The 13,419-nt window shown below is 45.0% G+C and overlaps 1 long non-coding RNA gene across 1 annotated transcript; it reads left to right on the top strand.

Moving 5' to 3' along the window:
• Positions 1-7,874: 7,874 nt before the first annotated feature.
• LOC123429830 lies at positions 7,875-9,023 on the top strand. The gene is made up of 3 exons (XR_006622756.1): positions 7,875-8,389; positions 8,525-8,623; positions 8,712-9,023. It is a non-coding gene; the product is annotated as an uncharacterized LOC123429830 (long non-coding RNA).
• Positions 9,024-13,419: the final 4,396 nt, after the last annotated feature.

The following is a 13,419-nucleotide window of genomic DNA, read 5'->3' as shown; positions in this document are numbered from 1 at the left end:
ATTGCTATTTTATTAGAATTAGAATGCGTTTTTCAAAATTGCATTATACTCCCAAATGCGTTTTTCAAAATTGCATTATACTCCCAAATGCGTTTTTCACAAATGCTTTTCCAAAATTGCATTATACCCCAAATAAATGTTTACCTTGTCCGTTATATTTTTAGAGGACGGGGAAAATTTATTTCACGCTTTTTGGAGTCCGTTTGATATTTCTTTTTATTTATCTTCTGCGCGTCGGAATTATTTAAGAAAAAAAGTCAAACCGTTTAAACGGGTCGTGTCCGACCGGGACTATCCCGTCGGCCTTTATAAGCCCAGCCGGGGCGACCCAAACCCTAATCCTAGCCGCGCCCAGCCGCCCCATCCGCCCAGCCGCCTCGCCGTCGACCCCGCCCCGAGGTAGCCGGTTTTAAAAAAACTATATTTATTTTTTTAGATTGGTTTTATTATTATTATTCCCGGTTTATTTAAATAGCGGACGTTCGTCCGTACGTTCATTTTAACGAACGATGTTCATCCGTTAGCCGCAGACAGCGAACGTTCGTTCGTTAGCCTGTTCGTCAGTTTTTCTTTTTCCAGGGATTTTCCGCGATTATTTTCAATCGCGATTTCTGCCGTGATCTTCGTTTTAGTTTATGTTTTCGCTCGATTGTTGGAATTTGGTGATTCAAACACCGAGATCTTCATCTCGAAACCCTCTTTCTGTTTAACCAGGGGAACAACAGCAACAACCCACCACCACCACCACCTATTGATCACTTAGCTCGTTTCTTAAGGCTAAATCCGCCGGTGTTCTCCAGTAGCACCGAGCTGATTGTTGCAAATGATTGGCTCCGCAAGATTGGAAGAGAGCTGAACACTGCAGGATGCACAGATGTGGAGAGAGTGTGTTTTGCTGCACATCAGCGAGATGGACCCGCAGCATCATGGTGGGAGAATTTCACAGTCACTTACCCCATCAATAGTGTCACATGTGACCAGTTTCAGCAAGCTTTTCGCATCGCCCATGTTTCAGCAGGAGCTATGGCCATGAAGAAGCGCGAGTTTCGCAACTTGCGCCAAGGAGGACGCACAGTGGGGCCAGTATGTGGATGATTTTAGTAAGTTAGCACGTTATGCCCCGGATGATGTCACTACAGATGCTGCTAAGCACGAGAAATTCCTGGAAGGACTGAATGATGAGCTGAGCATGCAGTTGATGGTAGAAACCTTCAACAACTACCAGGAGTTGGTAGATAGAGCTCTCATGATTGAAGGGAAGCAGCAGCAGATTGACAACCGCAAGAGGAGGTATGGACAAGGGAAGTACAACTCAGGAACTCAACAGAGGCCCCGTTTTACCCCGAACTCGGGAGGACACATTCACCATAACCATGGAGGCCATCAGTCCAATGGAGGGAGTTCGCATAATCATAATGGCCCCAAGAATGGGAATGGGAATGGAGGAAGCAACGTACAGAACCGTTCCAACCCAGCAACACCCGCCAAGAAGAATCTAAGTCACATTACTTGTTTCAAGTGCGGGAAGAATGGACATTACGCCACGGAGTGTTCTGAAACAAAGAATGGGAATGGCAATGGAAGCTCTGGGAAGAAGCCCAACCCTTTCAATAGGGGACAAGTGAACCACGTTAGCGTGGAGGAGGTTGAAGCGCAACCCGATGCAGTAATAGGTAAGTTTTTGGTTAAGTCATTTACTGCAATCGTTCTTTTCGATACTGGTGTCGCATTCATACATATCAAGGGGATTTGTGGATAAATATAACCTGCCAACCCAAGCCCTTAGGTCACCCATGTTAGTAACCTTGCCAGGAGCAGAGTACATGGCTAGCCTATGGTGTGATCGGTTACCATTAAGGATTGGTAACTATGTGTTCCCCTTAGACCTAATAGTATTAGAGTCACAAGGACTGGATGTAATATTAGGCATGGATTGGTTATCAAAGTATGGAGGGAACATTGACTGCGTCAGTAAGTCGATTTTGCTCACCACCCCAGAAGGAAGAAGGATTAAGTATGTATCCCGGCATGTGCCGAAGAGAACTCAAGTAAACTCCTTATCAGGAGTGGTACAGGAGGAAGTACCAGTGGTGAAGGATTTCTCTCATGTATTCCCAGAGGAGTTGCCAGGCATGCCACCGGATAGAGACATTGAGTTTTTTATTGAGCTTTTGCCAGGCACAGGGCCAATATCTAAGAGACCGTATCGGATGCCCGCAAAGGATTTGGAAGAAATTAAGAAGCAGATTAAGGAGTTACTGGATAAAGGCTATATTCGCCCAAGTTCGTCACCTTGGGGCTCACAAGTGCTTCTAGTGGAGAAGAAGGATGGATCGTTGAGAATGGTTGTTGATTGTCGAGGATTGAATGAAGTGACAATCAAAAACAAGTATCCACTGCAGATGATCAATGATTTTTTTGACCAGTTGCAAGGGGCTAAAGTATTTTCCAAGATCGATGTGCGATCAGGATACCACCAGCTGAAGATTCGAGACCAGGATATACCGAAGACAGCTTTTACCATAAGTTATGGGCTATATGAGTATACCGTTATGTCATTTGGTCTGACTAATGCACCTGTCTATTTCATGAACATGATGAACAAGGTGTTTATGGAGTTTTTGGATAAGTTCGTTGTGGTGTTCATTGATGATATTCTGGTCTACTCAAAGAATGAAGAGGAGCATAAGGAGCATTTGCGTTTGGTACTTGGGAAGCTCAGAGAACATCAGTTATATGCCAAGTTCAGCAAGTGTGAGTTTTGGTTGAAGGAAGTTGGTTTCCTCGGACACGTTATATCTGGGGAAGGAATAGCAGTAGACCCCACCAAAGTTGTCACAATGACTAATTGGGAATCACCCACGTTAGTTGGAGAGATCCGGAGTTTTCTTGGACTCGCAGGATACTACCGGAGGTTCATTGAGAATTTCTCTAAGATTGCAAAGCCCATGACGGAGTTGTTGAAGAAAGGCACCAAGTTCAAATGGACTGAGGAGTGTGAAGCCAGTTTTCAGGAGTTGAAGAAACGCTTGGTTACCGCCCAAGTGTTGATTCCCCAGATCAACTCAAGGAATTATCAAGTGTATTGCGACGCTTCTCGTCAACGACTTGGAGCAGTGCGGATGCAGGATGGAAGAGTTGTTTCATATGCCTCACGACAGCTTGAAACCCATGAGTTGGACTATGCTACCCACGATTTGGAGTTAGCAGCCATAGTGCATGCATTGATGACATGGAGACATTTTCTCATCGGAAACCACTGTTAAGTGTACACGGATCACAAGAGTTTGAAGTATATTTTCGCGCAGAAGGAGTTGAATCTCAGACAGAGGAGATGGTTGGAGCCCATCAAGGATTATGATATGAGGTTGCACTATCATCCCGGAAAGGCTAATGTAGTAGCCGATGCGTTGAGTCGCAAGATTCATGTCAATACACTCATGACCAGAGGATTACCCGAGGAGTTAGCAGAAGATCTTCGCGAGCTATGTTTGGAAATAGTTCCGAAAGGTTATGTAGCAGCATTGGAAATTCAGTCTACCCTGATGGATAAGATCAGAGAGGCTCAGAAGACTGACAAAGAGATTGCCGAGATAAAGGAAATGATGAGCAAAGGAAAGGCTAAAGGATTTCGTGGGGATGAGCACGATACCTTATGGTTTGAGGATCGCGTATATGTGCCTAATGACCCCGAGATCAGGAAGTTGATTCTGTAGGAGGCCCATGCTTCGCCGTATTCGATTCACCCAGGAAATACCAAGATGTATCTAGATTTGAAGGATAGTTTCTGGTGGACCGGAATGAAGAAGGATATTGCGGAGTATGTAGCAGTTTGTGATGTATGTCAGAGAGTGAAGGCAGAGCATCAGAAGCCAGCGGGTTTACTACAGCCATTGTCGATACTTGAATGGAAGTGGGACAAGCTAGGCATGGATTTTATCACGGGATTACCCAGGACTTGTTCAGGCTACGACTCGATTGGGTTGTAGGTGATCGTTTGACGAAGGTAGCTCATTTCATTCTAGTAAAGACCACTTACAACAGTGCTAAGTTGGCAAAGATATACATGACCAGGATCGTATGTCTGCATGGAGTTTCGAGGACCATTGTATCACATAGAGGAACTCAGTTTACCTCAAAGTTCTGGAATCAGTTGCATGAAACCTTGGGTACCAGGCTAGAGTTTAGTACAACCTTTCATCCACAGACAAATGGACAGACCGAGAGAGTCAATCAGACTCTCGAGGACATGTTGAGAGCTTGTGCGCTAGATTATGGATCTAGTTGGGACGAAAATTTGCTGTATGCAGAGTTCTCTTACAACAACAGCTATCAAACCAGTTTGAAGATGGCCCCTTTCGAAGCCTTGTACGGAAGGAGGTGCAGGACACCGTTGTTATGGGATGAGGTTGGAGACCGTCAGTTGTTTGGACCAGATTTGATTAAAGAGTCTGAAGAGAAGGTTAAGTTGATTCGTGGTAGACTCAAGGTAGCCCAGTCCACGCAGAAGAGCTATGCGGATTCAAAACGCAAGGAGACAGTTTATGAAGTCGAAGACAGAGTCTATCTTTGAGTGTCCCCACTTCGAGGAGTTAAGCGTTTTGGAGTTAAGGGAAAGTTAGCACCACGTTTTGTGGGACCATACAAAGTTTTGGAGCGTATGGGAGAAGTTGCTTACAGGTTGGAATTGCCAGAAGGATTGTCAGGAGTTCATGATGTTTTCCACGTTTCCCAGTTGAAGAAGTGCCACGCAGAGATGGTCGATATTCCTCTGAGAGGTACAGTGCCACTAGAAGTGATTCAATTGGATAGCGATTTGACTTACGAGGAGAAACCACTGAAGATTCTCAAGTTTGCCAGCCGAGTCACGCGCACCAAGGTTACCAAGTTCTGCAAAGTTCAGTGGAGCCACCATACCGAGGATGAAGCCACCTTGGAACGAGAGGAATACCTACGGAAGGATCACCCGCACCTATTCTCTAGCCAAACCGAATCTCGAGGGCGAGATTCATCTTAAGGGGGGTGGGTTCGTAACATACCAAATTTTCAATTTGGAATGTTATACAATAGATCATCTTTGCATATCATATTTTATTGCATTCTTAGTTGATCCTAGAAATTCTACGCAACTCAAGGACCCACGGAGAGAGTTGGGAATTTCGTTATTGTTCAAAATTGAATTTTCCCAAATTTTGAAAAGAGGATCATTTGTTTTTAATTATTTTCTCTTCAAATATTTCTAAATATGAAATAAAAGAGAAGGGATAAAATGGCTTCCCCAAAATAAAAGAAATATTGGAGGAAAAATATAAAAATCAAATAAGAATTTTATTCGAAGTTTTATTGCTATTTTATTTGAATTAGAAAAAAAAATGCGTTTTTTAAAATTGCATTATAGTCCCAAATAAATGTTCACCTTATCCGTTATATTTTTAGAGGACGGGGAAATTTTATTTCAGGATTATTGGAATCCGTTTGATATTTCTTTTTATTTATCTTCTGTGTGTCGGAATTATTTAAAAAAATCAAACCATTTAAACGGGTCGTGTCCGACCGGGACTCTATCCCGTTGGCATTTCTAAGCCTAGCCGGGGCGCCCCAAACCCTAACCCTAGCCGCGCCCACCCGCGCCGCCTCGTCGCTGAACCGCCTCGCCGTCGACCCCGCCCCGAGGTAGCCGGGTTTTTTTAATAAAAAAACCATAGATTTATTTTTTTAGATTGGATTTATTATTTTTATTCCCGATTTATTTAAATAGCGGATATTCGTCCGTACGTTCGTTTTAACGAACGATGTTCATCCTTTAGCCGCAGACAGCGAACGTTCGTTCGTTAGCCTGTTCGTCAGTTTTTCTTTTTCCAGGGATTTTCCGCGATTATTTTCGATCGCGATTTCTGCCCTGATCTTCGTTTTAGTTTATCTTTTCGCTCGATTATCGGAATCTGTTGATTCAAACGCCCAGATCTTCGTCTCGAAACCCTCTTTCCGTTTAATCAACTTGAACAAGATTTTTGTACAGTGAAATTTGACTCTAGTCCAGATTAGTAAGAGAATCTCGTTTCTTTCGCAGTTTGAGTTTCGTTGCTTCGTTTGTTTTGATTCTTTTTGCCAACCGGAGTTCTTCAATTGAACTTTCTGGTTAGATCTCTTATTTGAGTTTTACCCATGCATCTAGTTTGAGTGCTTATGTGTGTTATTGTTTGTTTACGATAGAGTACCCGGAGTGCGAAGCGTACTACTACGAGTTTCTAGGTTTTGCGGATCATCAGCAAGGCAAGTAACACTTTGATCATACCTCTTACTAACTAGTTTTATTGCATTAGATCAACCCTCAAACATTGCATGGTTAGGATCTGTTTAACATGTGAGTTTCGGGAAGTAGATTGAGGTAGAACCTATTGTCCTGTTTATTATCAAACCTTTGGGATTTACTTCTACATTATGCTTATATTGCTATGCTATGCTCGTAGACGTGGATTGGGTGAGTGTATCCATGACAGATGTGAGTATTGTTAATTAATGGTTCACTTAAGGTGGCTACTTAAAATAACATCTGGGTGGATTGCTTGAGGCACCCTGGGGTACCCAGTGGTTGTGAGGGCACCTGGAGAAATCCAATGTGGTCCTAGGATATCCCGGAGTAACCGTGTGATCATCCTACGGTCCGCCACCCAGGCTCAAAGGGATCATAAGATTATTCATTCTAGAAACTTTCGTGTGCAGCCACAAGCCAATATGGGCTCTGGCATGGTTGAGTAAGTTGCGTGAAACTCTTGAAGCGGTAGACTAGCAGATGTAGTGGGTTGTAGGTGGTACGGTCTACCCAGAGTAGAGAGTTAATGCTTCAGAAAGACTGTGTCTCGAATCTCCGACCATGGATGTATTCGAGTCTTCTGGGAAAAGTTCGCAAACCTCTCTAGAGTGTACAAACTAATCATGGTTAGCCGTGTCCCCGGTTATGGACATCTTGAGTATCTGGTTCTTGGATTATCATGTTGATCTCATCACTCTAAATTAATTTGTTGGGTTAGTGATGATGCTTAATTGTGATTGAGTTGGAGGAACCTTCTCAATGTTTAACAACAACCATGATAGTTAAATAAAACTTATTACTTTGTGGTAGGGTAAAGATTGGCTTTATGCAAAACTGTTAACTATAGAGCTTTCCACCAGCCATATATGCATGTAGATATAGCATTTATTCTGTTCATTACTCTATGTGTTACATTGTCAGCATATTCCATGTGCTGACCCGTTTTGGGCTGCAACATTTCATGTTGCAGACTTTTCAGACGTTGAGTAAGGTGCCATAGGTCGTTGTCTTTCACTCAGCTATGTCGTTGGAGTTGATGGACTCACTTTATCTTCCAAGCCTTCCGCTGTTATCGTTTTTAGATGGCCTTAAGCCATATTATTGTAATAAGTTCTCTTTTGAGACATTCGATGTAATGAAGTGTGTGATTGAAACTCTGTTATAAATCCTCAAGTACTATGCGTGTCAGCATTACTGATCCAGGGATGACACGGATGCATAGAGACTAGACTGTTTGAGGTCTAGTCGCTACATATAAATAGGTGGTATATATGACGCAATATGTCGGTTTAGTATAGTCCTACAAATTGATGTATTATTGTTAACTTGTAAGGAGACTTTTGTGTTGTTATCACTACTAAACACACAAAGACTGTAAATAGTAAATTATACCAAGAACCAATGATGTCCATCGCTCCCTTGCCTCATCCACCTAAATTCTAAAGAAATAGGAACGTCGAGTATCCATGTTATAGTTGTCAAATTATAGGGGGCACTGCCTTTCTAAACCATTACCACCTCCCTGTACACACACGTGTTTCTTTCTATTCCGCGCAAATATTAATTACCTTCCAAATACATCATTATCCTCTTCCATTTCTATCGAGCTTTCAGTTAGATTGAAATACGCCCCTCTAGCACAATTGCCAATTCACGGGTTTCATGTAGTCTTATTCCAAATCGTGGGCATCGCCTCCCCTCCCCCTCATCTTCGGTGAGGACAGCGTGATAGTCCCAAGCCCACCATCGAATTGTTTTTCATTTTGTGGTCACTCCACCAATATTTCTTTCTACACTTCCCCCGCGAGTCTTATCACCACTGATGGTGCCTTCCCTTTCGAGGTGATTGATGACTTCAAAGTTCTAGATCTAGGCATCGATGGTGTCCTCCCTCTTCATGAACGCAAGGTTTATTTCCGAGTGATTGCCAGATTCAAAGTTCTAGATCTACGCATCGATGGTTTCCTCCCACTTCATGACCATGAGATTTATTTCCGGGTGATTGCCAGATTCAAAGTTCTAGATCTAAGCATTGATGGTGTCCTCCCTTTGCATGCCCGTGAGGGTTATTTCCAGGTAATTGATGTGTTCAAAGTACTATATCTAAGCATCGATTGTGGCCTCCCTCTTCAAGACGGTGAGGATTATTTCCAGGTGATTGACGGATTAAAAGTTCTAGATCTAAGCATCCATGGTGTCCTCCCTCTTCAGGAACGTGAGCACTATTTCGAGGTGATTGGCGGATTACAAGTTCTAGATCTAAGCATTTATGGTTCTCCCCCTCTTCATGACCGTGGGGATTATTTCCAGGTGACTTTCAGATTCAAAGTTCTAGATCTAAGCATCGATTCTATCCCCCCTCTTCATGATCCTGGGGGTTATTTCCATGTGATTGTAGGATTGAAAGTTCCAGATCTAAGCATTAATGGTCTCCTTCATCTTCATGACTGCGAGGGTTATTTCCAGGTGACTGCCGGATTCAAAGTTCTAGATCTAAGCATCGATGGTATCCCCCCTCTTCATGACCGTGGTGAATATTTTTAGGTGATTGCCGGATTGAAAGTACCAGATCTAAGCATCGATGGTATCCTTCATCTTCATGATCACGAGGGTTATTTCTAGGCGATTGTCGGATTCAAAGTTCTAGATCTAAGCACCGATGGTATCCCCCTCTTCATGAACGCGGGGATTATTTCCAGGTGATTGCCCAATTCAAAGTTCTAGATCTAAGCATCATAGTTTAGAGTTTAGGAATTTGTCAAAATAGTTAATAACTAGCTAATAATGATGTCCTTTCTCTTCATGACCTTGGGGGTTATTTCCAGGTGATTGCTAGATTCAAAGTTCTAGAAGCACCGGTGGTGCCATTCATCTTCATCAACGTGAGGGTTATTTCCACGTGATTGTGAGATCCAAAGTTCTAGAAACATCGATCGTGTCCTTCATCTTCATGAACGTGAGGGTTATTTCAGGTGATTCATGACTGTGAGGGTTATTTCAAGGTGCTTGTCGGATTCAAAGTTCTAGCATCGTAGTTTGGAGTTTACGGATTTGTTACAAATAGCTAGTAAGTGTATTCCTAATAATGGTGTCCTTCCTCTTCAGGACCGTGTGGATTACTTCTAGGTGATTGTCAAATTCAAAGTTCTAGATCTAAGCATTGATGGTGTCCTTCATGTGCATGACCATGAGGGTTATTTTCCACGTGATTGTCGGATTCATAGTTCTAGATATAAGAATTGATGGTGTGCTCCCTCTTCAGGACCTTGAGGGTTATTTCGAGGTAAGTGTTGAACGAAAAGTTCTATATTTTTGCAAGAAATATTGGTTAAAGTATTTATGTTATTTTTTCTACATCTGAATTGAAATCTTGTATGTCCCAAGGTTCTAAGAAAGTGGGGCTGGGAAGGGAGGGGCGTGTGATAGGTATGTTGGAGGGTTTGTGGAGTAGAATAGACTCGGCATCGATACTAGAGAAATCAAGTGGTTGATAGTGCGATAATGTTTTTTCAATAGTGGAGGGTCACTCTTCGCATGCATATGGGCTCTCTGGTTGGATACCCCATCCAGCACAACATCCTCTTGCACCATTGAATCATCTCATCTTGGGATCTCCTCTGTCACTATCTTTCTCTAAGATTTACACTCGGTGGTGTGACGACTAGTAATACAGACAATGATACCCCTTATGTATGTAAATTCAAGGAGAATGTTAGTTCTTTCATTGTTGTTTTTTTCTTTTTGAAAGAGTTGGGACGCTCATCATCTCCTCAAATAGTAGTTCCCTCGACGTGTCGCATTTTTATTAGTCGGGGAATCCTTTCATTGGGCGTCGGCATAAAGATCTAGATCTTTTTCTTTTTGAAAGAGTTGGGATGCTCATCGTTTCCTCAAATAGTAGTTCCCTTCAATGTGTCGCACTTTTCTATTAGTCGGGGAATCCTTCCATCGGGCGTTGGCATAAAGATCTAGATCTTCAAATAACATTGAACAGACATGTGCCAAGTGTACCTTCTCTATCTCCTTCATGGCTGGTTTTTATTCAAAGAAATTTTAGAGGGTTTTGAGAGTATTTGGATCCTTTGGAAATTTCCTGCATTGATCATTTGATTCACACGACTGAGATCCCGATTGCTCATTCCTACCCTATTTTAGAGGAAAACTTTAGTGCCCTCCCCTAGTATGGCAATTCGATAGGATTCAAAAGGCCACGATGCTTAATCGTGTATTTTGTTTCTATACCTGGACGTCTTCGGCCTGTTAGGGACGTAGATCAAAAATCTGGAGCCGACGATCGTCAAGCAAACATTCGCCCTTTTTGTCGGCCTCTATGGCCCACCTGAGTTCCATCGCTTCAGGATTAACATCCAGTGACATAATTAACGGGTGTGTTGGGCACACCTAGAATTTTGAGGTATTTTTCACCATATAAGAATTCAACCAAAATAATCATTTTAAACACCCCTAACGTTCTATGCAATAGGCCAATCAACTACTCCCTATGTTCAAAATAAGTAATTTAACTTTATACTAATTTTAATATAAAGTTTGTATAAAGTTTGTATAAATTTAAAACGTTTAATTTTAGACGGAAAGAGAGTATGTTAGAGTGTGCACATCCATCAGTTTAATCATGGCTGTATTTTAGAGTGTGCACATCCATCAGTTTAATCGTGGTTGCACCGCTCTTTAGAACAACTTCAATGGATCGATTCAAATGGACGATGCTTTTGTCCGTTTTTTATCAGTTTGGGTCGGTCGCGCGTCCGGCGTCGGTCTTGTTTTAGATTTAGATCGACAGTGCGTCCAACGTGCCGACCCATTTCATGTCCGCACATAATTTTTAAAAAAGTCTCGCGGCCATAGATCATGCGAGCGGCCATGCCTCATGCCGGCACCATGTCAGTGTCGGCATACAATCAACACACAGTTCATGTTGCGCACTCGCTAGCGGCCGGCACACATGCCAGCACACAAAGAAGGGGTGGTACTTGAGTTAGATTATTCGACGCCCGTCTTGGGGTCTTGCCCAATGTCTCTCAAACACTCGCAAAGAAGCTTGTCCTCGGCCGTCGTGTATGCCTTGGTCCGCTTGCTCTTGCGCTTCGGCTGCTTCGCCAAGGCAGCTTGGTTGGCGAGCTCGTCCTCGAACAAAGGCTCCCCTTCGATGTTGCACTCGTCCTCTTCCTCTTGCCTGTAGTCCTTCGAAAACTCGTGGTCGAATGTGAAGCCGTTCAGGTCCATGCCGACTTGATCACGCATGAAGGCCGCCTGATCTTGATCAAAGATGGACGGCGTGAACGTCCCTCGGTCGTCTTGACTTTGTGTCTCGTCGAGATCGTAGCCGGTGGGATCGTCGTCCGGTGCACCACCATCAAAGATCAAGTTCTGCATGTAGTCCTCGTCGTCGGCGGCCGGCATTCCGTCGAACGGGTTGCGTGCGCCCGGCAACACGTCGGCTGGGATCTGCCGCGGGCGTTTCTTCACGCCTCCAGATGACGAGCCACCGGCCACCAGTGTGGTGTTGAGGTCGATGGGCACGGGCGCGAGCGTGGAAGGCGCCATCATGCTCACTTCTGACGAGCACTCCCCGAAAAGGCGGGAGGCCTGCAGGTAGACGTAGAAGTCGGGCATCGAGTTACAAGCCGACGCGCAGGGCGAGTCAGGCAGCACCATCCGAGGGAACGCGGATGAGTCGGTGCTGGCCGCGGCCACGACGGCGTTGACGAGGCCATGTTGGTTAGGGTTTAACCCTAGCATATAGAGCGCATCCCTCGTTGCCGCCGCGACGCCGACGTTTGTGACCTCCTACTGCGCGGCGACGACGACGACAGTCGTCGTGATGGCTTCATCCCTCGCGCCCGCCACGTGTCTGCGGCCCTTCCTCTTGACCGACTCTCATGCCCGTTGTTCGGGCGTCAACGTCTTCTTCGGCTTGAGCGCGGCGGCGGACTTGCGCTTGCTTTTGTCGGAGGGGGCGGTCGTCATGCCGGACCAGGCGAGGCCGGTGGCGGCGTCGAGGTCGTCATCCATGACGAGGGTGGGGTGGGAGCGCGCGCAGGCGGGAGGGTTTTTGAGGAACATGAAAGGAAATGATGAAGGCTATCACCGACGAGCAGGCCCGAGGGAAGGAGAAGGCGCGCGCATGTCTCGTATCCATGCCGATGCAAATCCAGCTTAAAAATGGACCGAAGATGAATCAGCAAGAGGACGTCAAATGGACATGCGTTGAACCGATTTTTTATGTCCGCACCAATTCAAACGAACTCGAGCACACAAAATGAATCGACCCTTTTAAAGTTGTTGTCACAGCACTGTGCACGAGCGGCCTACCCAACCCCGCCGCTTGTGTCGGGCCGGCGCACGGAGCGTGCAAATCCAGTTGCCGATAGAGTCTGTCAAGTTGCAGAACAGCCTGGCAGCGCTAGTGCTACGTCACGACAGCGACAGGGACACCAGGTTTTACTGACCACAACTGGACACACAGAACAAGCACTGGCACGCTCCCCGTCCCAATCAAAGACAAGAGTTTTTGGCAATAATGACAGGCCACGGGGCCACCCGATGTGTGCATGCACAAGATATTGCAGCGAGATACTACTGGAGTACTACTGCTACATGCCATGCCATCCCATGGACGGATGAGCCATGAGTGCGTGCCGGAAAGAAAGAAAGAGAGAGAGAGGCCAGGTTAAACCTAAATAAACAAGCAATCCAGCACGCGACTAATCACATGTCACCAACAACCGGAGCGGTGCACGCATCTGGACAAAGGCTCCGTTCGTTCGTGCGTGCGTGCGTGCAGACCCACTCCGGAAAGGAAACGGGAGGGAGAGAACACCATTGCATTGCATTGCGCCAAGCGAAAGGAAAGCGATGTCCCCCGGGCAAGGCAAAAAATTCCAGACACTTACTTTTCAGCCTGCAGCACGTCGGGTGGCTATCAGGCCGGACACGTGCGACGGCCCGGAGCTTTGGTGGAGGAGAGCGATCCATGTGAATGAGATCATCATCATCCAGCCCCAGTGTGATGGATAATAGGAGTAGATAGATAGATAGATAGATAGGCACGAGTACGAAGAAGATAGTGGCAGCACGCGTCCGTC

Source organism: Hordeum vulgare, chromosome 2H (assembly GCF_904849725.1).
Source record: "Hordeum vulgare subsp. vulgare chromosome 2H, MorexV3_pseudomolecules_assembly, whole genome shotgun sequence".
Taxonomy (NCBI): domain Eukaryota; kingdom Viridiplantae; phylum Streptophyta; class Magnoliopsida; order Poales; family Poaceae; genus Hordeum; species Hordeum vulgare.
This window is presented reverse-complemented; position numbering and strand designations above follow the sequence as displayed.